This window comes from Podarcis liolepis (assembly GCF_965112155.1).
Source record: "Podarcis liolepis genome assembly, chromosome: 3".
NCBI classification, from domain to species: Eukaryota; Metazoa; Chordata; class Lepidosauria; order Squamata; family Lacertidae; genus Podarcis; species Podarcis liolepis.
This window is the reverse complement of record NC_139557.1, coordinates 30,561,022-30,585,671: the sequence shown is the minus strand read 5'-3', so window position 1 is coordinate 30,585,671 and position 24,650 is coordinate 30,561,022. Positions and strand designations below refer to the sequence as shown.

Below are 24,650 nucleotides of genomic sequence, written 5' to 3'. Positions count from 1 at the left end.
GGCGCGCTGCGATTGGGCACCCTGGACACGTCTGTCAGGCGCGCAGGCACTTCTCACTGGCGCCGAGGCAGCTGAAGAGAAGGCTCGGGCCTTCCGCGTTCGCAGCCAATCCTGGCAGAGCGGGGTGGGCCCCGAGCACAGCTGTGGGTAGTAAATACTGCACAGGCAAGAGCCGAGCCTGGAGTCAAACCGAGAGCATTCCGAGGGAGAGGAAGGCACGGAAAGGGCTGCTCTTTGCAGCTTGGTTCCCAAGAGGCAGGCCTGAGAAAAGAACGCAAGAAGAGCCCCGCAGGATCAGGCCAACGAGATTCCATCCTGCTCTCACAGTGGCTGTGGCTACCTCACTCTTCCTGCGTGTCAACTGGACATAGGATGCATCATATACAGTTGTCACCATGAGTGTAACAAGTTAGTTTTCTTCCATGTACGGGCCACAGAGTTAGTATTATTATATATATTTTTAAAGAACCTGCAAAAGTGGTTTTTAGATGCATTGCCTACCAAAAAGGGAACATACAAGTTCTTTTTATAAGCAAACCAAACAGCAGTGATAGTAACTTCCAGCCTTCTCTGGCAGTCTGTTTCAAGCCTGATTGGCCCAAGACTTGCAATCACAGATTACTTATTTTGAAGCAGTTCCCTTGAGATATGTGAGTGTGTGTGTGTGTGTGATCTCACTCACGGTCAGATACTGTAATTATTTGGCTAAAACAACTGAATAGTTTATTTGTGGCTATTTTAGTGAAAAGACATCATTAGATGCTGGAAGCTGAGGCACCACGGGGGGGGGGGGGAACTGTAACCCAGTCAAGCACATCTGTCAAACATTCGAGGCTTAAATGGAACTGTTCCCTCTCTGCCAGCGGTGCAGAAATCCAGAAGTTTTCAAGGTGATGGAGTTGCTTAGTTTCGCAAGTACGCTAGCTAAGCGACGCTATAAATTTCAGAGCGTTAGGCTAACGTGCATATGTAGTACCCATAGACATATATTGTTCATGTAAGACTCGTGCTTGTGCCCCTTTAATGTATACATGGCATTTAAATAGATATAAATGAATCACAGGACAAATATGAATGCCTTACTTTATTTGGATGTGTGAAGCTTTTCTTGAAGAGAACTATGGCGGAAGCCTGCTCAAAACAAATCACTACACCATATAGATCATTATACTTAATTATGACATGGCGGATTGTCACTGAAAATAAATATACCTCCAGTAAACATTAGATTCAGGGGTGCATGGGTGGTTTTGAGGTTATTTGCAATATCTATGCTGCCTATAATGCAATGTGTGTGTGTGTGTATACACATACACAACTATATATACTGTACTTTGAAATTAGCTTTGAGGGAGATTACTTGCGCAGGTAAGATCGGACATTGGCACCTCTGCCTTTTGACCTCTCTGGGCTACTGGAAGGTCTTCAGGTTTTGCTATCCCTCATGTTCCTCTCTCCCACTTTTTTGCCTTTCGATCCAGCTCATAATTTGTGAGCAACTCTCTCCCATAATGAGTACAGGTGGTGCTCCTCCCCTATATATCTTTTTTGTTGTTGTTAAAAAAAAGATGTGGATTGTTAACATCCCAATGACATTTCCTCATGTGGCGTTATTGTTTGTAAACGTTCTTTTCCCACCCTGCAAGGGAAATAAAATTGCACTCCACGCAAGTGGCTGTAATCACTGAGTGCCAGCTTACATGTTCTTGGAAAGGAACATAATAGGTTGAAGGGCAGTAGCTGCTTCCACCAACCAACCAAGATATGACCCTGGACTTGCTCTCGCTCAACCCTTTCCCCACTTCTTCCTCCTCCCCAAGGTATGTGGCTTCTCTGCCACAAGACTACACTTACATTCCTAATCAGGGTACCTGGGTACAGAGCATGGGCGTGGCCAGGGGGACAGGCTTTTTGTTGGGGGGGCAGAATTGAGTTATCTGCAACACAATTGGCCAATGATGAAGTATTTTTATTTATTTACTTGATTTAGGGGGGCACCTGCCCCCCATCTACGCCCATAATGCCGAGTTATAGCACAGGTTCAGTGTTTAGCATCCCCACCCAAGGCTGAAAAACCTTGGAGGATGGCTGCCAGTAGACAATGCAGGACAAGGTGGACTAAGGAACTGACCTGGTAGTGTTTCCTGTGTACTTCGCCACTCATTTAATTGAAGCTTTACTATGCCTTGTGCTAAAGAAAAGATTAATTGACCCTGTAATGCTACGCAGATAAAATGGAAGTTCTACCGAAGAGTTCTCAGTAACGAAGCACAGGGTTGCACTTTAAAACTGCAATCCAGCTGTTAGGCTACTTAAATCCACTGGAAGGCCATGATCCATGCAGCATGACCCCTAAGTATGTTTACTCAGAAGTAAATGAGCTCAGTGAGAGTTGCTACTTAACAAGAGTGCTTTTGAGACTTCAGCCTTAAGCAACATGCAAGATCACAGCCGTATCTTTTAGCAACAAAATAATGTTCATGACAGTTTTATTTCTTAAATACGTATGATGGCTAGTAAAAAACCCCACCAAAACACATGATTTTGCCCCCAATGACTTAACCCCCACAATATTTCCTTATGATTAGCTGATTTCTTAGCCTATGTTTGAGGTCTTCTGAGATACATTTTCTGGCTATGTCAGACTTCATCACTTCATGTTTTTATTTCAGACGAGACTGTATGCAAATTGAACAGACATTTATCACGGGTTTGTTACTGTATGCGCAAGGAAAAAAATAATAACCAAGAACATTCATAGGTAGGGAAAGATAATAATAAAAAAGGTAGGCTGGCAGCTTATACTGCAGTCACTTTGAAATACAGAGGAAAGCATCTTAAACAGAAGGCCAAAACCATTGTTAAAGCCATACTAATTTGGCACATGACATTTATGATGCTTAAATCTCTTCCGCTGATGCTTAAATCTCTTCCACTGAAATCAGTGCTAGAGAAGAACTTAATTGTGGATGGACACTCTTTGATGAAAATTACTTTAGTATACATTTACCACTTCCACTACCAAATGTACACAATTACTATTGTATTAACCTTTGTAAGCAATTCATTGCTATAAATACTTTTGAAGTGTTGCTGTGCTTGAAGCGAACCATTGGCTATGTTATCTTCTCGAGCATTTTCTTTTCCTTTGGAAGCCACTTTAATATCCAATTGTATTTTATTGAGAAACTGTGCACTAGTGTTCTCCAGAAACTAAGCTGTCACATTCTTATTCAGAAGTCGTGGTGTATTCAGAGGGGTTTATTCTCATTGCAACCTAAATCTAAACTAGATTGTACAGCTCTGCAAGCCTATTTGCATTCCAGTGCTCCGGTTCAATGCTCGATTGTTTCTACCTCATCAAGCTAGGTTGGGTACAATCCTAGCCATAGGTCTGCTGGGATGAGTTAAGATGCAGCGGATATTTGGCTCAGCATACTAAATCCCAGCTCAGCTGGGCTATGCTGGCAGCAAGTCCCCAACCCCAACTCAGTTGGAGATATGCCAGCCTCAAGTCAACTGAGCTGAGACCAGTGAAACTTCTGCTGGAGTAAGCTCTGAAAAATGGCCGTTCCAGGAGAGTCGGATCGTGCCGGATTTTTAAAAGCTGTATCCTAACTCTGTTCAGCTTGGTCATGTGGCGTGGCAACCTGCCAGAATTTAGGAGCCTGGCAAAAAGCGTGGTGTAAGTCAAACTCTGTTAAAGGCTTCTTTTTCTCTGCCAGGTTTAGGCCAACGCAAATGGCAATAGCCCTGATCTGGATCAGATCCGGTGGTTTGCACTAGCTTAACTTTTAAGCCAGAGTTATTCGTGCTGGCTTCACATACTCAGGAGACTGCTTCCTTATTTGCAAAATAAGGCACAAGAGATGGAAAAAGGTCCCCAAATCCTTGTGTGGTGTCCTGAAGACTAAAATCAGTGCATTCCAAGAACGTCCTCTTTAGGGCTCTGAAACGTATTGGAAGCTGGAATAAGAAGTCCTTTCTAATAATGGCTTCAGAGTTAAACTGGTTGGGAATTCATACAGTTTGTTTAGGGCCTGATGTAAAAGCCGCCCATCCAAGTGGCAGAGCCTGGCAACATTTCCCCTCTCGGCTCTTCTTCTGTCGCAGGAAAGAGAACAGTCCGCTTGAGGAAAAAGTGTTTGAGCCACCTTTGAGGGCGAGGGCGAGGCGTGGGAGCCGTCTATGTATGCAATGGGTGCCCATCTTCCTCTTTCACCGGGGCATGAGGAGAGTGAGACCATGACTCTTAACCTCAGGGTCGCGGGTTCACGCAGGCAAAGAGATCCCAGCCTAGCAGGGGGTTGGTACATAGCTGTCAACTTTTCCCTTTTCTTGCGAGGAATCCTATTCGGAATAAGGGAATTTCCCTTTGAAAAAAGGGAAACGTTGACAGCTATGGGTTGGTATAGATGACTCTTGGGGCCCCTTCCAACTCAAATACCCGCCTCTGGTTCCTTTTACAGGGAAGCGGCGGAGGGACACAATTGGAGGGGGGGTGAGGTGGTGAGAAAAAAGAGAGGCTGTTTCTCCTGTTTCTTGCAAGGGGGGAGAGGGCTAAGTGTGCAAAGTATCTCCGTTAGGAGCTCCTGCGCCTCAAAAAAGGGGTGGCGGGGAAAAGCCCCTCAGCCCGGCCTCTCTCTTCACGACCCACTTCCTTTCACCCCCCCCCCCATAAGTGAGCAATAAAAAGGACGCCCCGCCCCCTCCCTCCGAATCCATGCCTCCTGCACCTGGGCTGGCACGGGCAGCAAGCGGCGGCTGCAGAGGGGGCTTCCCCTAGCGCCGCCGTGCGCGCCCCAGCCGAGCGCCTCCTTCCTCCTCCTGCTCCCTTCCCGCTCCTCCGGGCAGGCCTCCCACCGCCTGCCTTCCCTCCCTCCCTCCTTCCTTCCCACCCAGAGGCCGGGCCCGACTCGGCGGCGCCAGCCCCGTGACGTCGCTCCCCCGCTGCCTGCCCTCCCTCCCGGTCCAGGCCGGCGGCGCCTCTCAGGCGGCTGCCATGGAGACCGGGGCTCGGCCCGGGGCTGGGGGAGGCTGCAAAAGGCGGGGCCCGGCCCGGCCCAGGCTTTGGCAGCCGCGGCGCGCTTTTTTCTCACCCGCACCTGCAGTGCAGCTCGCGCTCTCCTTCCCACCCCCCCCCCGCCTTCTCTTGCTTGTTCTTAGCAACGGTGTGTTGGTGCGCGCGCGCGGAGGGAGCGAAGCGGACCCGGGCCCGGGAGGCTTTCCTTCTGCGGACGCAGCGCGCAGAGAGAGACACCGCTCGCCGCTACTCTGCGCCGCCGCAACACGGTTGCACCCCTAAACTGCTTCTGTGGCTGGGATATTTTCCTAGTCCCGTGATAATTTCTGGCACAGGTTACACAGGCATTTGCGTGTATACTGTATATGTGTCCAATATAAGGATCATGGAAATTTATTTTTTTCGCGTGTGTGGGGTGGGGAGTTGAATAACGGTGACTTTCGCGGATGTTTGAAAAGTTTCCTGTTCCCCAATCCATTTTGGGCGCACTCTCCAAAATCCTAAAGACACTCAAAAGAAAGGGAGGGGTATTAAAAGCAGGTCTATGTACTTAAGGTTACATGGAATAATAGAATTGTAGAGTCGGAAGGGAGCCTGAGGATCATCTAGCGCAGCCCCCCACAACGCAGGCGTTATCAGCACCATGCTAATATAGGTAACCAGCTACCTATAGATTTAATTGGAAGGCTGCCACAAGGGGTTCTGCTTTCTTAGGAACATGTTACCTGGATGAATGATTAAGGTTGAAGTCGTTGCTTCGCGGGGTTCACAAACCTCTCTCAACACTCTAATGGGGAGTGACTTTAATGTGGAAACAGCCGAATGACGGGGATGAAGCACTCATTTTTTTAAAAAAAAAGCGGGGTGGGGGGTTGCAAACTCAAAGCCAGTTCTTATAGTGCCGCAACAATGCAATGCAAAGGTGTTATTAGAACCTGCAGGATCCCAGCATTTTCTGGTTCTTGACAGAATCCCACGTGCTTGTGTTTCGAGTCGCTACACGCGCTTACCTGGAGAAAGGTTTGCTTGCGCATGTATACATGCCATAGAATTTGCACTGTAAATACAGTAGATCGAGAATGGCACAGGGCAGTGGTTGGGTGAACCCTGTCCGACTTATAACCAGGGCAGTGGCTTGCAAACTGGGGTTTTTTAATACTGTTGTTTGCCCATCGCATTGCCCATCTGTTCAAAGAGAGAAAAGTTTTAGAAAACGGGGGGGGGGGACAGCTCGTGGAGGCGCGCGCACTCTGCCTGGGGAAGGAGAGAGAGAGAGGGATGCCTGCGAAATATTGCTGCAGAAATCTGTGAAGTGCAGTGATCTCGAACAGCATTTCCCCCCCCCCCTTTTCTTTTCCCTGCTTCCACAAAGGATTCTGCTGTTACTTTTGTTCCGGTCACAAAACTGGAGCGAGCGAAAGAAATTAACTAGGGAGAGATAAGGTTTGGAAAACAATCTGGAATTGCCAGTGTTGGTGGGAGCTCTGCAGGGCTGGCGTCAGGAAGTCTGCGCCGCCTTCTATTACTGTTGATCCAGCTTTGTGCAGCTGCACTCAGTACAATTAGCTTGTAGAAACAATCCTGTAGGCAGCCTTTTCCCTTCAAAGCTCTTCTCTGTACTGACCTCTCCTCCCTCCCCCTCCCCGCCCCACTTCCCTCCTTCCATTTCCACAAACACACACAAAACACACACACATACATACGCACCAACCAGCCATCATCATGCTTGAAATCAAGTCACAAGCCGATCACTGTTTGGGCAACATCATCTGTGGGAATTCATCAACCCCCCCGCGCCCTAGAGATGCAACAAGAGATTGTTTGTCCAGAACTTAAACTTGCAGCTTAATATTACGATGTAACCCATACAGAAAAAGAGAAAGGGGAAAGCCGGGCTGGGCTGCGTAACAAGAAACACATTGTGCTCTTTGCTGTTCGCCGCCGCCTCTTGTAGCTGGGCGCAGAGTAGTGGGAAAGGGGCGCAAAGGCACCTTCGAAAACTTCGCCATCGGAAACAGTTCAGAATTCTCACCATCAACTAAATTGCTTTTATTTTTATTTAAGGGGTGGAGGTAGAAATAATGCGTCGCTACCAAGTTACATGCACAAGTGGTATCTCCCCCCTCTCCCCGCTTCACTTTGGTGATCTTAGATGTGCAAACTCGTTCACGCGTGTCTCCCTCGAAGTTTGCTGCTGACTCATTTCCTCTCTTTATATTCCATTTCAATTTTTTATTGCACTGCGCACACCTTCGCTTACTATGCTCACGGCTGACTGACCCCGCCCCCCGCCACTTTCCAGCTCCCCTTTTGCCCCCGCACAGCAAAGCCTCTGCTCGAGGTTTCTGGACTCCTCCACGCCGCCTATCCCCGAGGTAACAAGCGCGCCAACCGCCCACCCCCACGTCACCCCCCCACCGGTTTCCCCGCCCTCTGTGTCTCCTCCCTCCGCCTCTGCGCCCGGTTCTGCGGAACACCAGGCGCCGCTGTTGCGAACTCTCCGCCACACGCCGGTCGCGTGCTGCTCTGCGTAAACTTTGCCGGTGGCTCCAGTTCCGCGACGGGGAGGGGAGGCGGACCAGGCCGCGGCTTCCTCGGCGGGCAGCAGACGCCTGCGTCGCCCGAGCGGATGCAAGGCTGACGGGCAGAGAAGAGCCAGATGTGTGTGTGTAAATTTGCAAGAGAAACCCTGGGTTTCGTATTAAACCGCGGCGCTTTTCGTTTCTAAAGGTTTGGCTGCCCTGCAGAGAAAGAAGCAAGGTTCAGATGCAGAATATGTTGATGTTTTGTTACTGCTATTTGCGGTAACTTGAGATCTCCAATGTTTCCTCCCCCTCCCCATTTATCATAGACAATCTTTATTCGAGGCAGAGTGAACCAGTACTTTACCAGAACGCTTTAGAAAATGGATACCAAAACGAAAAACCTTCATATCATAAGGGCCAAGGTCCCTTCACCCCCCCATAAAGCATTTGAGGGGGCCAGCCCCCCCCCCCAGTTGATGGGCATTGCCATTTAAATGGTACATTTCCGAGCACAGTTCAAAGTGTTGGTGCTGACCTTTAAAGCCCTAAACGGCCTCGGTCCAGTATATCTGAAGGAGCGTCTCCACTCCCATCGTTCTGCCCGGACGCTGAGGTCCAGCGCCGAGGGCCTTCTGGCGCTTCCCTCCCTGCGAGAAGCCAAGTTACAGGGAACCAGGCAGAGGGCCTTCTCAGTAGTGGCACCCACCCTGTGAAACGCCCTCCCACCAGATGTCAAAGAGAACAACAACTACCAGACTTTTAGAAGACATCTGAAGGCAGCCCTGTTTAGGGAAGCTTTTATTGTTTGATTTATTACAGCATTTTAATATTTTTTTGGAAGCTGCCCAGAGTGGCTGGGAAAGCCCAGCCAGATGGGCGGGGTATAAATAATAATAATAATAATAATAATAATAATAATAATAATAATAATTATTATTATTATTATTATTATTATTGTTGTTATTATTATTAGTGTGCCACATCTTGTGATGGACTGTGTGAGGGAGGGCTTACCTGGACTCCCCCCCCCCACCATATTTTATTCAAGTTGGCACCTTCGCTTCCTGAACTTTTGAAATGCTGTTTCTCATTTCTGTTTGAGTTGGATCCTGGACATAAATTATACTTGAAGAGTAAACCCACTGAAATCTATGGGTCCTACATTGGTCATGGCCAGCTTGAGTCCCATTGGTTTCAGTGGGTCTGCTCAAAGTACGATGATGTCCAGGATCCAACCATATACATATGCTTTGCTTTTCAGCCTTCAATAGGCTTTGAGATGCGTTAATGTGTGCCAGCCTTTCTCAACCCGGTGTCTTCCAGATCTTTTCAAACTCCCAACTCCTATCATGCTGTTGTGTGAGGAGGTGGCACGGCATGGTTTTGTTCCCAATATTTAATATCAATGGTGGGAGGTAGTCATTTAGGCACAAGGTGTCAGTATGCTGATGATGCCCACCTCAATTTCTGCACACGTCTGGAAGTGATGTGTGCATGCAGTCATGGGCTGGTTGAAAGGCATTAAACAGTGACTGAAGTCTGACAAGATCTGGGCATTGTGGACGTGCTGATCCCTGGATCAGGAATTGGGCAGTGTACCAGCTCTGGAGGGGGGGGGTACTCCATCTTATGGAGCAAGTGCCTAGTTTTCGGGTGCTCTTAGATTCATCGCTACAGGTCCACATGACCTCAGTGGCTTGGAACAATTGTTGATTTTGGTTGGTGCAGCGAGTGCAACTGTTCCTGCACACAGATAGCATTGTGTCACGAATCGGGCTGAAGAGGAATGGTGGGACCTTCCAGAGAAGAGGGAAGCAGTATTGATTTACAACAGTGGTTTGCAGAAGGGCACGGCTCAGAAGAAGAAGAAGAAGAAGAGTTTGGATTTGATATCCCGCCTTTCACTCCCTTTAAGGAGTCTCAAAGCGGCTAACATTCTCCTTTCCCTTCCTCCCCCACAACAAACGCCCTGTGAGGTGAGTGGGGCTGAGAGACTTCAAAGAAGTGTGACTGGCCCAAGGTCACCCAGCAGCTGCATGTGGAGGAGCGGGGAAGCGAACCCGGTTCCCCAGATTACGTGACTACCGCTCTTAATCACTACACCACACTGGCTCTCATAGAGGTAGAAGAGGGCCAAAGCTGGAAAATAACAGGGGAAGAGGAGGGGGAGAAGCTGAGCAGGAGCAGCTGGCTGCCACGTCATCACTAGAAAGCTTTCCAGACCTCCCTTCTCCCAGAACCTGGCGAGCAGTGAAAGTGGGAGAACAAAGAGCTAAGAGGCAACTGGCCTTAAGCTGCCCCGTAAGGGGGCGGAGGCACAGGGGATGAATGAGAAGGGAAGAGGGGTGGAGATTACCCGGAGCAACGGCATTACTCCAAGAGACAGCATTCCTAAACCTCTCTCTGTGAATATTGAATAAAAGACTTGGTAAGAGCTTTCTTGTCTACTTAACCCCTGGCAGCCTGCTATGGGGGTGGGGAGAGGGGGGATAGGATTCCCTGAGGCCTGACACATTGTGACAGTGATCTATATATTACATTACATTGTTTTTCTAAAGACGATATACACAAAAAGAAAAATGGACATTAACAACAAAATCATATGTATACAACACAATGAAATTTTGATGATAAAGTAAAAAGATTTTTTTTAAAAAACAACAACAACCAGGAAGTAAATCAACTGGGTACAATTATGAAATTATAAAACTATAAAATTATAAATAGGGTATAAAAACACAAATTACAATGAAGAAAATAGGGGTGGGGTGGGAAGAAGGGTCTTGCCTGTTTACAGATGCTGCCAAACTATCATATTTTGAAGGAATTTGCCAACTGTGTCACTGCAGATGTCATACATTTAATAAATAACTCCCAAAACAGAGGTGAAATCAGAAGGGTCAGCGTAACCCAGGCTTCCTCAAACTCTGCCCTCCAGATGTTTTGGGACTACAATTCCCATCATTCCTGACCACTGGTCCTGTTGGCTAGGGATGATGGGAGTTGTTGTCTTAAAACATCCGGAGGGCCGAGTTTGCCTATGCCTGACCTGGCGTAACCCCTAGCAACACAAAGATTACATGTCAATGTCTGTGAAATAGCAGAGAACATAACTTTCTTGAACCAGTTATCTAGGTATAACACGAAGCATCTTTCCAGCCCTGAGCGATTACTAAATGAGCAGCTGCCAGATATACAATTAACTGTTTACATATAAGATCCACATTGCCTTTACCAAAAACAGATAAAACACATAGAGTAGGGCCTAGAATCACATTAAGTGGACTGATTTCTGCAATAATTTGTTTCCAAAATGGACTCCACCATGTGTCTCCACAGCCCCACCAGCACAAGGGAGATCCTGATCTTGCAATAAGAACCAAACACACTAGCGAAAAAATACCACCAATGGATGACTTTTAAAGAATTCTCCAACATGCTGGCAGAGACCAGTCTAAAAGAGATGATGGACAAGATCTTTGTCTGTTGAGATGCATCAGATTGTTCCTTAAGATTGACCCACATACCAACCGTATGGCAAAAACTGTAATAGCAATAATATGCAGTTGCGAGGATAGAATCTCAGATTTCTAGAGTCATCAATCTAGTCCAACCCCTTGCAGTGCAGGAATATTTTTGCCTAATGTGGGGCTCAAACCGGTGACCCTGAGATTAAGAGTCTTGTGCTCTACCAACTGAGGATGCTGAGCTTTTACACATATTACATTGTATTGAGAAAAATCTGCATTGGCTTCCTTTTAGCTACTGACTCAATTCTGAGGTTTTGCTGCAGGCATTTAAAGCCATAAGTTTGATCTTCTTGCAGCCCATGGGACTCTCAAGAGTCTCCTCCAGCACCATAATTCAAAAGCATCAATTCTTTGGCGATCAGCCTTCTTTATGGTCCAGCTCTCATTTCCATACATCACTACTGGGAAAACCATAGCTTTAACTATACGGACCTTTGTTGGCAAGGTGATGTCTCTGCTTTTTAGGCAGGGGAATAGTCTGTTGGAAAATTGCTTGCAGATACCAGCTTGTGGAATTATAGGACAAACTAAATTGAAAATAATACCTCCCGATTCTTTCGAAAAGCATCTTTCTGTGCCGTTCACCACAGCCTCGATGACAGATTTCAAGGGGCAGGACCCCAGTGAATGAGGATCATAGAATGCCGTTTCAATTTCGTCGGAGGGTTTTGGGGTGGCGGATGGGAAATTGGATTAGCAAGGAGATCTCAGAAATATGTTCCAGGTGACTGTTTGAGTGGGGAGCCAGCCTTTCTTTCTTAGCAGCAGGGGTGGGGTTAAGACGGATTTGCATGAAGTGCCCTGCATTATTTATGTCGCTGTCATCATCATCATCACAGCTCAAAGTTTTAGGGGAAGTTTGAGATCTCCAGATTATATATATGAGCTAATTCTCAGTAAACTTGGAAGTTTGTTGTACTGGCATTGCTTGCTCCCCATTCTGACCCACCAAGTCAGGAATGGAGAGTAACGTAAAACACATGCTTTCTGCGGGGTGACTTAACTGACACTGCTATTACTGGTATTAAGGGAATCTCCATGGTGCTTATTATCGGTCATTTTCGAATATGTAGCAGGACCCAGCTGTTGCCTGCAGGGTTCCCATATAATTTCAACAACCCTGGCTCATGGCAACATGCTTGCACAGCTCAGGGGTGCTCTGTAGGAAACAATTATTTCCAGGAGGTTTAAAACTCGGGCTTACAAATTCGAAACGATTCCTGTCTTAGATGTGGAATAACTGGATTATTTGCAGAAATGTAACAATGCAGTAGTCTACTTTTATCGTTTTGTTTTTTTCAGTTGATCCTTCCAGACTAGACTGATGGAAAAGTTGAAGTTCATTCAGTATGTAGTAGGCTGGGAATGGCAGAGTTTTTGTTTTTAAAAATGTACAATAGTTGCAAAAGATCAATTAGGCTCCTTTTATCAGTATCCAATCACCAGTTTTTGATAAATGCATAAACATTTACATATATATTCTTGGGGGGGGTGTTAAGGAGATTTGAAAGAGCTGCCACTGCTCCTAGTGACTGGCCTACTTCTCTGGTAAACAAGGTTTTTTCTTCATTATTTGGGGGGGGGGACTGCAAAACCTTCAGTCTCAGTAACTGGGGGGCAAGACCTTCAGGAGAAGCGCTGAGGGCCTTCTGGTGGTTCCCTCACTGCAAGAAGTCAAGTTACAGGGAACCAGGCAGAGGGCCTTCTCAGTAGTGGCACCCGCCCTGTGGAACGCCCTCCTACCAGTTGTCAAAGAGAACAACAACTACCAGACTTTTAGAAGACATCTGAAGGCAGCCCAGAGTCACTGGGGAAGCCCAGCCAGATGGGTGGGGTATAAATAATAAATGGTTGTTGTTGTTGTTGTTGTTAACTCATGTGCACATCCCTTGTGCCATGCTCCTGATGTTCCCTTCCTTAGGTGGCTTGCCAAAGCCCCAGAATCTTTCAGATGCAGAACAAGACCTTCTTTTTGTGCTTGTGTAACCCAAGAAGAATAAGCACCACTGCAAATTAATTTGAGGCCACGGCCTCTCCATCTGGTCGCCAAGAGTTCCACAGAGCGATACAGAACTGTGGTAGAAAAGGCAGGAATTCCATGGGGAAGTTAGGTCTTAAATCCCCTTGGCAAAAAAGTTTCCCTACTGAATGTGTGTCTACCACTGAATGGATATTGCCCAGCTATTAGATTAGGCACGTACAATGAAGCAAATGTGGCAAAAAGGACGGGATAGGGAACAGCATCATTTTTCATGAGCTTTGTTTCCACACCTAAAAAAATAAAAATCTTGAGACACTTTATTTCTCTTGAAAGAGAGAGATAATAGAATCATAGAACTGTTGAGTCGGAAGGGACCCTGAGGATCATCTAGTCCAACCCCCTGCCGTGCAGTTGTCCCATAGGGGCTACCTTTGAAGGTGACTCGGAAACTAGAACTAATCCAGAATGTGGCAGCTAGACTGGTGACTGGGGGCGGCCGCCGAGACCACATAACACCGGTCTTGAAAGACCTACATTGGCTCCCAGTATGTTTCCGAGCACAATTCAAAGTGTTGGTGCTGACCTTTAAAGCCCTAAACGGCCTCGGTCCAGTATACCTGAAGGAGCGTCTCCACCCCCATCATTCTGCCCGGACACTGAGGTCCAGCGCTGAGGGACTTCTGGCGGTTCCCTCATTGCGAGAAGCAAAGCTACAGGGAACCAGGCAGAGGGCCTTCTCGGTAGTGGCGCCCGCCCTGTGGAATGCCCTCCCATCAGATGTCAAAGCGATAAATAACTACTTGACATTTAGAAGACATCTTAAGGCAGCCCTGTTCAGGGAAGTTTTTAATCTGTGATATTTTACTGTATTTTTGGTTTCTATGGAAGCCGCCCAGAGTGGCTGGGGAAACCCAGCCAGATGGGCGGGGTACAAATAATAAATTATTATTATTATTATAGGGGGAATGAACCTTCAACCTTGACATGCTATGCTTCAGGAAGCCATGCCTTCCTGGGAAGGACTAGCTCAGCAGCAGAGCATCTCCCTTGCTTGGAAAAACCCTATGCTCAATCTCCAACATCTCCAGGTGTTATGTACTGAGTTGAATAGGATCCAAACTGCAGCAGTCTGATTGGTTCTAGAACAATAGGATCCAAAATGCAGCAGTCTGATTGGTCCTAGAACAATAGGATTCAGAATGCAGCAGTCTGATTGGTCCTAGAACAATGCAGCAGTATGATTGGTTGGCAGGAACCACCCAATCCTGCTCCAGATAGAAGTGAATCCACAACCTGATTGGCTTACAGTAGAATTCCGGAATTAGCCAGTCATGTGCAGCCCATTGTGTGAATAATGTATATAAAGCAGATACTGTGAGGGGACATTCATTCATTCCTCCTCACCACTATGAGCTGAATAAAGAGCATGAAATCACTTTGCGACTCTGAGTATATTTCACCAGGTCGGGCTGGGATTGAACCATGCCTGAAAATCTGGAGAAGTGCCTCTCTCAGTCAGTGTAGTCAGTACTGAGCTAGATGAGCTTCCTTTGCCTTCAAAAAGCCAGGCAATGGAGGTGAGATGCATGGTGGAAGTGGATTCAACCAGCATCAATTTGTAGCAGAGAATCCGAACTCTCTTAACAGCCAAGGCCGAAACCAAGTGATTATTTATGTTTGCAGTAGATGAAAACACACTGGTCTGTCTTCACGGAGGTGGTGCAGCGAAGTGTGATAAGCAAACAAGGCCCGAGGCTGCGCGAGGAGAGGGCTAACCTTTTTCTTTGTCTCCGTGCTAATGCATCTTGAGTCTAGAATTAACAGATTAATAAGAATGTTATTCACACGGACATGTATAAGCAGCTTGGGAACTCTGTCAGATCCAACTCCTTTCCTGATCCTGGAGACTGTTCCATTTAATAACTCTCAAACATCCTTCCCTGTTAAGTCGATGTCTAGCATTTTAAAAAGATCTGCATGGGAGGTACTGCAGGGGTCGGCCATCAGGGAGACGAAGAATGTCGAAAGAAAACGGATGGAAAATGTACCCTAACTCAAAAAACAATGCAATAAATTAAGCAAAATTGGGGGAGGAGAAGCTTATATATATATTGCCTATGAATACTACCTTCTTTCCCTTTCTTTCAGTCTCTATTTGGGTTCTTTATGATCAAACCACTATCCCAGCTCTTGCTCTGCAATGTGCTTGGACCAGTTGACTAACGGTTGAGTATGACTGATGGCGGCTTTCAACAACAATAGGAGAATTACTCACCCTAATCCCTGGAAACTTGCAACGCTCTATGAAAGAGCCGTCTTGCTGTTTATCAAAGGAGCCTGTAAAGTTTTTCCCGAGTGTTTTTATATATTGACAAAGGCTACGAAAACTGGTGTTAACACGGAAGATCCTGGTTTCTTCTCAAGGATGTGGGCAAGGACACAGGAACCTCATTCTCTCTTCCCACAGTTAATAGGAAACCAGCCATTGGGATGCCACGCTCCTGTTTCAAATCCACACTGTGTTCACCTCTTGTGATGTCTGAAGATCTCATACAATGCCATCTGCAACATGTTTCATGGGCAGTTGGCATAATGGAGACTCCTGCTTTCCCTCTCAGGAATCGGGTTATGGTAGAAATTTTTATCCTGAGGGCCACATTTCTTCCTGATCAACCTTTCAGGGGCCACTTTGCATTGGTGGGTACAGCCAGAGGTAAAAGTTGGGGCACAGCAACAAAGGTCATTTGGTTGGTTCATGATTAAAATATAGCTGCTGAAAGAAGCTAAACTCTCAGAATATTGTACGGGACTTAAACAAACAGTCTCTGATGCCCTCAGTTGGCTAATTCACTAATTCCAAATAAGGCAGTGGCAATTATTATTTTTTAGCTATGTAAAGGCAGCATTATTAACACTAGAAAGAAAATTCAGCCAACATTGTACAATAGGATTTTTTTTTTTAAAGCCCCTTAAGAAACTATGTTTGAGAAGGTTTTTTCTTGCCACACACACCAAGACTGCATGAAAGAATCTCCTGCTGTAGACCCAATATCTTTACTCACCCTTCATCACGATTTTCTTGGCACCAAAGCCAGGAATGAGTATTCCGAAATTCAGTGCTAATGCGGTGCCTAACCCAATGAATTTGAGAGCAAATGCACTGTTGTATCTGAAATTATGGTGGTGGGGGGAGACTCAGAAATGTGCCTCTCTTGGAATCATAGAGTTGGAAGACCATCTAGTCCAGGAATATGCAGCTGCCCTGTACAGGGATCAAACCTGCAACCTTGACGTTGTCAGCACCACACTCCAACCAACTGAGCTAATGTGTCCCACTGATGCATATCTTAACTATTTGTTTTGCCATAGCCATCCCAACTAAACATAAGTGTTTGAGAAATGAGAGGCAGATTTACCAGAGCCTGCTACAGTGGTACCTCGGGTTACATACGCTTCAGTTTACAGACTCCACTAACCCAGAAATAGTACCTTGGGTTAAGAACTTTGCTTCAGGATGAGAATAGAAATTGCACGGTGGCGGCGCAGCAGCAGCAGCGGGAAGCCCCATTAGCTAAAGTGGTGCTTCAGGTTAAGAACAGTTTCAGGTTAAGAATGGACCTCCGGAACGAATTAAGTACTTAACCTGAGGTACCACTGTATTCACATTTTTTTAAAAGTGAAACACCCTTTATTGCAGAAAACTTTTATGTGGTCCTTACAAAAATTTGCAGAATTGTTTTGAATATTTAACTATGCAGGGTAAATCTATGTACTAGTATGCAACTGTTGTCTCTGATATGTAATCTCTCCCTCTCTCCCCTCCTCTTTTAATAAGGAAAACAGCTATACAGTATAATTCATTATATTTAAGACAGAGACCAGCTTCAGATGTCACATTAAGCCAGAATTTATTTTAAATTACAGTGTAATGTGTGAGAGCAGTGTCCTGATTCGCTCCTTCCCTGCTCCTGCTTGCGCTATACCAGAAAGTAAGGTGGATGAGGAGGAAAAACAGAGGCTGGCTTAGCATGGCGCACGACGCAGCATTTGTGATTTGTTTCTTTCAAGCAAGCCACAGTTGGGGAAGCCAAGGCTGCTTTAGAGTAAACTGTGGTTTAACGTGACACGCAGAACATGTCTTCTGTCCCTTGCTGTGTTTTTAAAGCAAAGTTCTTTTGAGTTTTCTATCCGGTTGTGCTTTAAACTTCAAAGAATTTGCAAGCGCAGGATCACATGGGACTGGCCAGTTCTGTGTGACTCAGCAGTTGTCATCTTAATGTACAGGCAGTAGAATTACATCATGGGAAGTAAACTTTTCTGAGTAATCTACTATGCAAGATCCATCTGTCGACCACACCTGTGTGCATGTGTCTTTCCTTTCATGAATGCCACAGCATTTCCTCCCACCCTCTCACTGACTTTGTAAAAGCAAAGAAAAAGAAGTTGGGGTGGAGAGAGACATGTCTGTGCTTATTAGCCCTTACTTGTGCAGCAGTAAGCAGTTGTCATAATTTGCAGCTGCCTGTACGTTACATTTGCATTTTTGCAATTGTTGCATAGTATTTGGGCTCGGTTCAAAAGTGCCGGTGCTCACCTTTTAAAATCCCGAGTGCCTTAAGACCCGGGCATCTGCTTGACTCTTGGGAGAGATCTAGCATTGTGGACCACATTCACATGGTTTTGCGCATGTGGCTTTTGCATGTGCCGCTACTAATCCAGCGGGTGATGGATAAGCAGAAATGTGCTTTCACAAGCTAATAATCACAATCTCTTGATCAGGGTCTGCTTGATCTGTAGATGGTGTACTACGAAATCATGCATTTCCCTTATCCTTGATCAATCTGAATTCAAACTTTTTTTGCAACTTGATAAAAAGGCCATAGCTGTCAACTTTTCCCTTTTCTTTCGAGGAATTCTATTCGGAATAAGGAAATTTCCCTTAAAAAAAGCGAAACGTTGACAGCTATGAAAAAGGCACTGGTTCATTAGCTATTAGAAGGTCATTCAAACTATTTGTTCTTTAAACTATTTGGCAGCTTTATTTTTTTAACCCTCAGCGTGTTCTTTAGCAAAGACAATGTTTATAAGACTCACACCGAATATCTCGGGTTACAGATCAAGTGCGAGCTTTAAATATGTTTTTGAGTGCAAATGAATAAAAAGGGGATGCAGTACATATTAGCAAGTGCCCCATATATTGGAATCTGTTGCGTTTCCCCAGGACCATGTAGGAGTCGTGTTAACCAGCGCTTAAAACATGTTGGTGTCATAAAACATATCGCTCACCCAACGGCCAGAACCCAGTTCACAGATGTTGGAACGGTTTGAGTCTATTTTGGGGACTGAATAGGGTGAAAAGGCTGGGTTTGTTGAAGAGTAGAATACCTATAGAGGCCTTTTCTGCAAGCAATACCATGACTTCATTACCATGTCAATTCTGGGAAAGGCCTCTGATTTAACACAGCAGTTGGCTGAATCCATATGGAGCTGATGAACCTCTGAATGAATAGTGAATGGAAAAACTGCTGGAATCTGCTTTCAGCTTTTTGTTCCCAGGATGACCAATGTAAAAGAGCTAAGGCCTATACAGCACAGATGGTATAAAGGAGTAAGAATCCTGCACGTTTTAAATTTGGTCTTTTATCCTGCATTGTTCGGGCGTCTGTAACTGAAGTATAAATACCAAGATTCCCATGTCTCTCTGCCCCCGCCCCCCACACCAAAAAATAATAATTCTGGGTTGGTGCAGGCTACCATTCAAGCCCAACATTTTGTAAAATCTGCATACGTATTGTAGCAAGTTACCATTTGGTAATTGGTCATCTGGGCTGATTGTCTGCTTGACTATTACTATGAATGAAAGCCAACTTGTGGGAAAAGAGGGGTTGAGAGCCAGACCCTCCAAGGGTCCCTATTTTCCAGGGACAGTCCTAGATTTTCAGACGGTGTCCTGGTTTCTGATTTGATCCCAGAATGTCCCACTTTCCTCAGGACGTCCCTGTTTCCATTGGAGAAACGGTAGAGGGTATGGTAGGACATCCATATTTTCATCAGAGAAATGTTGGATGGTATGGCGAGCCAGTGTGGTGTAGTGGTTAAGAGCGGTGGACTCATAATCTGGGGAACCGGGTTTGCGTCTCCGCTCCTCCACATGCAGCTACTGGGTGACCTTGGGCCAGTCACACTTCTCTGAAGTCTCTCAGCCCCACTCACCTCACAGAGTGTTTGTTGGGGGGGAGGAAGGGAAAGGAGAATGTTAGCCGCTTTGAGACTCCTTCGGGTAGTGATAAAGCAGGATATCAAATCCAAACTCCTCCTCCTCTTCTTATACAACCCCACAAGCCAAGGAGGTAAGTAACTATACAGTGGTACCTCGGGTTACATACGCTTCAGGTTACATACGCTTCAGCTTACAGACTCCGCTAACCCAGAAATAGTACCTCGGGTTAAGAACTTTGCTTCAGGATGAGAACAGAAATCGTGCAGCGGCAGTGGGAGGCCCCATTAGCTAAAGTGGTGCTGCAGGTTAAGAACAGTTTCAGGTTAAGAACGGACCTCCGGAACGAATTAAGTACTTAACCTGAGGTACCACTGTCTAACATTTAGAAGACATCTGAATGCAGCCCTGTATAGAGAAGTTTTTTTAATGTTTAATGTTTTATTATGTTTTTATAAGCCATCCAGAGTGATTGGGGCAACCCAGTCAGATGGGCGGGGTATAATAATAATAATAATAATAATAATAATAATAATAATAAATAATAGATGTCCCTATTTTCATTGGATAAATGTTGAAGGGTATGGAAACCACCAGCAACCTATACACAGCAAAAGTGGTGGTGGTGTTTTAAAATGCACTTTGACCAACAGCAGACCAAGCAAGAATGGAAATGTGAAGTGTGACAGTAAAAAAGCCGGGGAAGGGAGTTCTGGAATTCCTTCCGTTCACACTATGTGGTGGGAATATGGAGATGTTCCCATTGACACAGCCATGTACGTCCACTAAGGTTACATGCTTTAAGAGTTCGAGACATTGCTGCAAGTGCCAATACAGTAAATCAGAAGGCTCTGTGGCATTATCTGGTTTCCTTTTTGGCTTGAGAAGTTAGAACAGATGTCACCAGAGAGGACAAAATGGATTTTACCCACGGAGAGGAGCTTTATTGCCGCTCTTTAGTAGGAAGTCCCTTGAAATGCTAATGGACACAGTTTGTGTTGCTGGGTTTGCATACAGAGGGTGGGAAACGGCTCTGATCCCTAAGAGGCGGAGGTGGGGGGGAGGCAGGGGGAGAGAAGAGAAAACCCTTTTGTTATGAATCAAGGATATCTGCTGCTTCAACAGCAAAGCACGTTTAGTGGTGCAGAGACAGATCTCTCTCTAGCAATCTCCTGCAAACACACATACACACAAACTGCTGAACATTTTTTGATAAGATACGACGTACATGTATCATAGCTCTGTTGAATCTGCAAAGATGTTTTACCCCCTTCTTATTGCACAGAGGACACACACAGTGAAACAGCTCGGAGGGTTGTGCCCCCCCCGTCTCTCCTACTCAATATTCCAATTCTTTGCAGTCTTGTTTCTTTCAGCAATCTGATAATTCAACACTGGCTAAGCATCCTTTGCAGGCCAGGCTGTTCCGTATTTAAAGTCCTGGCAGATTGAGGAGGGGTCTGTTTGATTCCAGGAAAAGAACCCACCAGAGACATCGCACTCGCTTAATATCGGTGATGCTGAGCTCCTGTTCAGCGCCTGTGTGCTCTCAGACATCAAAGCACAGTGCTGACTGGCTTGAAAAAACACTCTCTGTTTTCTTACAGACTTCCCAGAGAACAAGTTTGGTTCCATTGTTCAGTGTCTGAAATGAAGGACCGTGCATATTATTCCTCAGATTGTACAACAGGTAAATTTCAGTCGAAAATGTTTGCTGTGACAGAAATATTTCTAAAGTTACAGGGAAGATACTGGGGAAAGTGAAATTAAGTACAATAAATTTCCCGCAAAAGTATTGTTACATGCCACCCCAATATCGACAGCAGTGCAAGATGCCATGGATACCAGGCACGCCTACCCGGGTTTATGTTTCTTTTTGGAAAGTGAGGCACAGCAGAGACTGATGTCTTAATGACATATGGTTTATTTACACATATATCATTACAGTGTGCTGATGGGTCATTACCTCCAGGCAACCACCTACAAGGAAATTAATCTGTCTTGATCAGTTCTTAAGCCATGTTGATTCCCTAAGATTTAGAAGTGCCTAATGCACAGTTTGGGACGCGGGTGGTGCTGTGGGTTAAACCACAGAGCCTAGGACATGCCAATCAGAAGGTTGGCAGTTCAAATCCCCGCAACGGGGTGAGCTCCCGTTGCTCGGTCCCTGCTCCTGCCAACCTAGCAGTTCGAAAGCACGTCAAAGTGCAAGTAGATAAATAGGTACTGCTCCAGCGGGAAGGTAAACGGCATTTCCATGTGCTGTTCTGGTTCGCCAGAAGCGGCTTAGTCATGCTGGCCACATGACCCGGAAGCTGTACGCCGGCTCCCTCGGCCAATAAAGCGAGATGAGCGCTGCAAGCCCAGAGTCGGTCACGACTGGTCAGGGGTCCCTTTACCTTTAATACACAGTTTGGTAAGTTAGCTTTTCACACGTGCTAATTCTGGAGGGTTAAAAAGGCTTAACACACAGCCCAAATACACACAGGTCTAGCTATCATCTCACACAGGAGACTAGCCTCTCCCAATTAGCTTTTGACACCCAAGCCTTAATTGAATTCTAGCACCTATTGGTCCTAGGGATTTAGGAGAAGTCTAGCATCCACAAACACATCACAGTATTTTAAAGGTGCACATGCTAAGCCTTCTTTAAGCCCTGACTGTAGGCACACTGAACACCCCTGAAGGAGCAGGATTGTGGCAGCAACCCTTGTTCTTGACCCCATGTCCACTTGGCTGTTGGAACTGACCCTCCACAAACATACTGACTTTATGCACATGGCCACTGCCTGCCTGTGAACCTATCCAAAAGCCATTGCCATCCCTAGGATTGCTAGTAGAACAAGAAACTACCTGTGGCTATAATGCTGGATTTCATTTTATTTTTTACCTTCATGAAGTTCAGTAAATGATGGGCTGATATTGCAGCACCCATCCAAATAGTTTCTGGGACAAATTGCCTATTCTGTTGTTTCGGGTTCTGCTTTCCACAGTGCCTAGATTTGCAGGCCATTCTCTCCAACATCAGTGTCACACACAATAACTTCCAGCCATCTCAAGAGGGTCCCAGGGGATCCTCAGGCACTATGCTGATGCAGAAAATCCCATAGAACAATCTCAAGGTTCATGCCTGCCCAAGTCTCCACCACTGTACCACCACTGGTCATTGATCAGTGATAGCAGCTAATAACTTCATGGGCTCTCGTCTTCAGCAAGCGTGCTGAGGGCTTAGCAAGAGCTCAGCGCTATAACATTTGTTATCTAAGAATGCTAAATGTGCCCACAGCATGACCTTCATGGAAAGTATTTCCACTGGCTCCTTCTCCTTCACGCAGTTGCACCAAGTCACAGCGGTTTGCTAGACTAGTCTAGTAAATTTCAGAATGGAGGGAAGCCAGAGAATGAGGAAAACATTAATGCAGAGGCTAGATACTTTTTCCTTTCCTTTGATGGGGTCCCTACTTCAGGTTATCTGTTTAAATGGTAACACCGCTCTGCAAGATTGTCACCATTTCTAATTAAAATCAAAAGGTTTCATTTCAGCTTTTGTTAAAGCTCCATTTGTCTTTCGAGTTGAATTTCTTCTATAAACATCTATTCGGTGATTGTGAGCTGATCCTATTATGCTTCGTACTGCTGCTTTTTGGTGGGTATATATTTGTGTGTATGTATGTATGTACACATATGTGTGTGTGTGTGTGTATTTGGATCAACACAGCTGCCTGCATCTTTTGGACTCTCTTTGGGAACGTGGCTATGGGGGCGTCACGATGAGCTTCTGCACTTCAGAACTTACCACTCCATCACTGTATTTAAAACCCCAGTTCAAGAAGCTTGATAGCACATGTGGTTACATTTTCTAAGAAGATGGTGCGGAGGTGTTTCAACAGAAGAGAGAGAGAATGGCTCCTTGCACATTCTTTATTAGGAAGTGGTAAGTATATTTGTCTCAGTGCAAACCAATACCTATTTCTGGAAACATTGGTTTAATACTTTTTCCTCTAGCAGAGAGGATGTTTCATTCTATAGACAGTTCTCAGACGCACTGACACTGTTTTCTTAAAAAGTCAGAAAGTTGAGTGTGTGACTCCCTGCCTTGGAAGAACTTTTGTCCTATCTCTGGAGACAGAAACGAGCAAACGACAAGACTTTTAACTTTGCGACCCAGCGAAAAATCAATTTGGGGCACATTTCCCCCAGAAGGTGCACCCTAAGGCTCATCAGATATGGTGCAGTAGGGCCTCTGAGAACTTTGAGAGACTTTTGCCAATGCCCATTTAAACAACGGATTCCTTTCTAACATTTCTGAAGGGGTCCATGCACCAAATTTACAAATGCTAGGGTGTCCAGAAAAAGGTGGTTTGTGGTGGTCTTACAGCTATAGGACACGTTTGTTAACCACTCCAACCAAACCTTTGTGACAGGTCAAAGCATGCATTTAAAAAGGATGTTGCCAACTTTTTTATTATTATTTACTTACTCTGCTCCTGCGCCTTCATAAACTACCAGATCGCATAGAAACAAAACAAGCCCCTTTAACTCCTTCTGCAGCTTCTTAACAAATAGTTGTTTAATTCATTTGGTCAATGTGAAATCCATTAACAGTTGAGTTAACACCCCTTCCCAAACTCTGAGGTTTTCAGGGTCCCTTCCCCTTCCCCACCCCACCCCCAGCTCAGCTGCCCAGCACTTGAAGCTGTACATTCAGTATAGTGGGCCCAAGCCTGTGGAACTCCCACCCACCTGAGATTAGACAGGCACACTCCTTGCTGAACCTCTGGTGCATGACAAAGACTTTATTTCAACAGGCATGTTAAGGTAGTTCAGTTTTGTTGGCATGATGAATTTTAATTGTTCATATTCTCTGTATTAAACATTTATAAAAAGCTTTTTTGGGTGGGAGAGAGGAGTCCTTTAAATTGGACTGAAGTGGACACACACGGGAAGGGGACAGTCAGAGAGAGAAGGGGGGTCCTAGCATGAAAGGCAGGATAGAAAGGGTCTCACAGCAAGAAGATGTAGGGTCCCAGGTGGGAGATGGGAGGGTCTACCTCTCTGCGTGTGGTTAAATGATAGGATATATATGATAAAAACATGATAACGGGCCTTACAGTTTTTTCTCTTTTTCTCTCTCTCTTTCTCCTCTTACTTTTTCTATTCTTGTTCTGTAGACTAGTCCAATTCTTACTGTAATTTATGTCAAAAATTCTCAATCAACATTTTTTAATAAAAAACAATTTTAGACACACCGCTTAGAAATTCTGAATATTAAGGTTTATACAAATACAGTGTGGTACCTCGGTTTTCGAACGCAACCCGTTCTGGAAGACCGTTTGAGTTCTGAAACGTTCGAAAACTCAATATGGAAGCCTCA

The 24,650-nt window shown here is 45.5% G+C and overlaps 1 long non-coding RNA gene across 1 annotated transcript; it reads left to right on the top strand.

The window, feature by feature from the left end:
• The first annotated feature begins 69 nt into the window (after positions 1-69).
• On the top strand, positions 70-23,204 carry LOC310703482. Its single transcript, XR_014524176.1, has 3 exons — positions 70-408; positions 20,884-20,966; positions 22,995-23,204. It is a non-coding gene; the product is annotated as an uncharacterized lncRNA (long non-coding RNA).
• The last annotated feature ends 1,446 nt before the right edge of the window (positions 23,205-24,650 follow it).